A 4,663-nucleotide genomic window follows, 5' to 3' on the forward strand; every position below is an offset into this window, starting at 1 on the left:
GCTCCCGGGGCGGAGGAGCGCGCAGAGCCCTCGGGCTAGACGGGTTTTTAACGCGAGGTTAATTGAAGGCGCGTTTCGCGGCATAGGCAGGCAGCCGGCGCGGCTGGTGGCCCGGGGCGGCGGGTTTTGCCTCCCTGCTTTCCGCCGGGGCTGGGTTTTCCCCCCGTTTCACGGTTCTTCCTCCTCCCCTGCCGTGGTTCCGGGGATGGGCTGTGAACGGGGGAGCGGAGCCGCCTCGGTGTGGACGGAGCCTCCGTTCCCTCCGTCCGCCCCGAAATCTAATGATGGAGTCGATCGTGCTCTGTCCTTGCAGGCTCCTTCCCTCGGCCCCGGGCTGGGGGATGCTGACGTCCCCTCGCCGCTCCGGAGCCTCCAGAGCTGCCTTTGGGAGCCACCTTAACTCTCTTACCACCTCCCGGCTATTTTTATTTTTTTTAAATCTTGCCCTAAGAACGCTGTGATGTGTTGTTTACTTCTTTCTCTAACTTTGATGCTCTCTGTGGCTTCTCTCCTACCACAGGAATTTAACAAGTCTTTATATGTGGTGAACTTTTGGATGCAGATATAAAAATTAAAATATCTCGAGTAAATACTAAACAATGGCTCCCACCAGACTGCGTTAAGTACTGCATTCAGTGCTGCTCGTGGATCCTTTCTAGTGAAAGGTGATGTAAATCCTAGAGCCGGTTCTGTGTGCTCAGTAAAATGCTGTTTATTTGTGTAAAGTCTCTTGTACCTCAGGAGGTTTTATACTCACTCGTGCCTAGAAACCAAAGGTATTTACTAAGTAAGACTTGGGAGGGGGAAGTTGGAGTGTTTTTTCTTTAGATGTAGAGTAATGCTTTCTTAGTCACTTCCCCAGGCAGATCATAGGGTCTTGAAAATAATGTTTTGGTTGTCTCCAGTAAAGATTCAGTTGTTTTGAGATGGGGCTTCTGAGGGGTGAAGAGCGTTAACTAAACTCTTTGGGAGATGTGCGTTATGTTTCTGTGCGGTTTTGTACGTGTTCCTGGTATATTTTGAAAGCATTAGGACAGTTTTTGAAGAGCTTTCCTCTTTCTATAGTATTACCTACTAATTTCACAATGAATAATCCATTGTTTATACCTGTTACATTCCTTTTTTTTTTTCTTGTTCACCTGCAGACAAACAATACAGACTCTGCCAATAGAGTCCACAGTTGCAGTCGGGAGGCTGATTTCTGTGTAAATTCTGAGGTTGCTGAATGGTAACTTTCAGTGCTGGCATGTTGGTTTGTTTTTTTTTTTAGAAAAATCCTTTTTAACCATGTAGCCAGAAGAGGTTAACTACACTGCTGGTTAGCTGTCGATTTTGCCACTAACCTTGATGTGAGTGGAGAACCATACGATTGGTAAAAGGCTCTGTTTGTCATCTTAAACTACACACCTCAAGTCTGTTTTCTGGTACCATAGGTTTCTTAGATCCTGCCTCAGAAACTAAAGAAACTTGCATGAACTCTGTGCTTTACATTGTACAACAAGAAGAATGCAGTGTCAGCCTCTAACTTTAGGTGCAGTTCCATGACATTTATGCTATTTCATTGCAAAGCTGCTCTCATTAAATCTTCTAAAATAAGCTTAACGGGGTTGTTGCAAGACTTTTTCTGTAAAATCTAAACTTGAAACCACATGGAATGTCCTTTTAACATCTAATGATCCATGGTAGTTGGTCAGATCACATACATGTAATTTTTTCTATATGAAGGACAGTAAAAAGCATGAAACAACTGATTTTAAAAGGTTAAGGTTGGTAAGTATTGGGAATTATTGTGGGTAAGTATAAAAATGCAGAGAATGTTCTGAAGGGATTTAAAGCAATTCAAATTATCTTTCACGTCAGAAATGAACTACACTTGCTTTAAGTTTTCCTATCAACCCAATCTGGTTAAAAACAGGTAAAAAAACCACTTGGAAAGGTCAAAATACTCAAAGTGGACTGTGTGTAGTACAAAACTAGAAAGTTACTGCTTTTTTTCATCATTCAGTAGGTACCATTGGTGCTACTTAGGTTTAGACAAGACAACCTAAACTGGTTATTTACAGAAAACCCTTGTAAATACTAATTATGGTTCCATGTATAAGATTTATTTTTATGGGAAGGTCAACCAAATTCATTTTCTGCAAATTCAGGATGTTCATTTTCCTTCCCATTCTTCCTGTCTCAAAAGCTTTGTTTGATATCAGTGAAGGAGTGAGTGTGTTTATCCTAACATACTCTCCTGCGGAAAGAAAGCAGGCAGAGTTGGTAATACAGAGGTGAGGTACCTATGTCTTCTCACTCCAGTAAAACTACCCCAAATTCTTTGGTAATCTGGAAGAATCATTAAACCAGTTGTCTCAGATCTTTACTTAGGAAGCTTTAACTTGCCCAGCCTGCTCACTGCTTCCTTGTCTGTCATTGTGGAGTTGGAAGAATATCATAGCTGGGTACCTTTGCCCAGCTCCTGTTTCTGTGAGAATTGAGGAGGAGGACAGGGAGAGTGACAGCTGAGTGCCTTGGAGGGACAGAAAGCAAAGATACAGGGAGATCCTGAGTTCTGTGTTGACTGTCACTGCCTTGCTTTGTGGCCTTGAGTGAAGCATTGATTTCAGTTTCTTATCTCAGTCTTTTCCATTAAAAAAAGGCAAGGAATTGAGAATGAACATTGCTTTAATCTAAATTATTTTTAGAAAACGAGAGGCAAGCTTCTACTTGGCCCTTTCCTTAATATTAAGAATGTCAGGAAATACGCATGTCAAAGCTTTAGTCGCTAATAAAACATAGAGAGTTTGGTACGTAGGCTACTGCAGCGTGTGTTGCTGCCAAAAGATAGCTTTGCTGAAAGCTATCTGGGAAGTATGTGATGTATTAATTTTATCATTTCATGAGGTGTGAAAATCTCAGGCACTAACAGTCGGTTGATTCCCAAAGGCACTCAGAAAAGCTTGTCTTTAAAATAGGAGCTTGTAGACTTACAGGCTTTTTTTCTTACTAAAACTTCAATAACTTAAAGCTGTCTGAAGAGTTTACAGTCTAGCTACTGAGGTACATTCAGGTAGTTATTTTTGCCCAGTTGTCAAAAATGCAGATTTTTTTGCAGTTCTTTGTTTGAAGCAGTTAGTAATATCTTTGGAGTTCAGCACCAGTACACAGATGCTTTAGGCACGGTGTTTGCCCTGGTCCTTAGGAAGGTGGGGGAGCTGCCCAGTGCTTTCCTGGGAACAGCTCTTGTGCTAGTTTTCCTCGTATGACTTCTAGGAAACTGAAAACAGAATTCTTGCGTTCTGGTGTTTGATAGGGGAGATGTCCGTGAATGCAGCAGGAGGAAGGAGCGGTGGGTGTCCCAACAGTTCAGCCATTCATCTGCCACGAGGTGGCTGCTTCTTGCTTTGCAGGTCCCACGTGTGCACTTGTCATGCCTCGGTGCAGCAAGGCAGTGTCTGGTCAGGAAGCAGCGCGGGCTAACAGGAGGTTACCAGCTTCATTTGTAAAGACCCCAAGTGCTGTTTGGAGGGGTATGTTGCTTTGAGTTAGCTTTTTTGTGGACGGAGCACCCGTTCCTGGCTGCGGTGGTGCTGGAGCATGCCACCTACGTGCTTTCATTTGAAAGAGATTAATCTCCTGTGCTGTAAGACTGTTCTACTATAAAAATGCAAGCCCGATACCTGAGGAGGATCTGGTATTTACTTCAGAACTATGCTTCTATTTGAAAATACAAGCTTCTATTTGAACTAAAATACAAGCATAGATGTACTCTGGTAATTTGTAATGGAATCAGGCACTTGTGACTGTTAGACCATAACTGCCAGTAAAATACTGTGTCTTTTTTCTCTGTTGTGTGTTGCAAACCCTTAGAAGCCCAAACTGTTCTCTTTGTTCTAGGAGAAAAATACTCTTTAGGTTACTGCTGAGATTAAGACCTGGAGTTTAAAAACTAGTCAAAAAAACCCATCCAGATTCAAAGCAGATAGAGAATCAGACAAGAAACTGAACGAGTTCTCTGTTACAGCTAATTTTCTCTGAAATGAAAAAAAAAATAAGTTTGTTACTAGAACTGGGTTACAGGTCTGTATGATTTGTAGATGATGAGTATCTCCTTGGCAGGCCTGGATGATAATACTCCTTCACCACGTCCTTCAGCAGTGTCTTTTATGTTTCAGGAAAAGTTGGCCTATTCATGCATGAACCCAGCAGTTCTGTGTAAGGGATGTTGAGCTGATTGTGCCTCAAAGCAGAACATTTTATTACCGTAAGCATGAATAACTACAGAAGTAGTGACAGCCATATAGTTACAGTATGCGGCTTGTTCTGAAAAATGTACATGATCTGAAGTACTTTCTTCTAATTCTGCATGCACCGGTGAATTTATTTAATCCTTTCTTACAGGCTTTACTGAAAGAGATTTTTTTCACAGTATTTTTCAATAGCTCCTCTGGCTCCCTCTACTCCTGGAGGGAGGGCAGTGGCAGAGTTGGTACAGTACCGCTGTTTTGATTTCTCTCCCTCTTCCCAAACGCATACAATATTCAGTATTTTCAAGAAACTGGTTTACAGTTATCTGTAATTTTCTGGCCAGACTCTTGTCATGCAGTGAAGCCTCACTTCTTTCTTCCTCCGCAATAGGATTGCTATGAAGAGAGACAAGGAAGTTGGTAATTTTTCC

The sequence above is a fragment of the Athene cunicularia genome (genome assembly GCF_003259725.1).
Source record: "Athene cunicularia isolate RWA chromosome 26 unlocalized genomic scaffold, athCun1 chr26_part2, whole genome shotgun sequence".
Taxonomy (NCBI): Eukaryota; Metazoa; Chordata; class Aves; order Strigiformes; family Strigidae; genus Athene; species Athene cunicularia.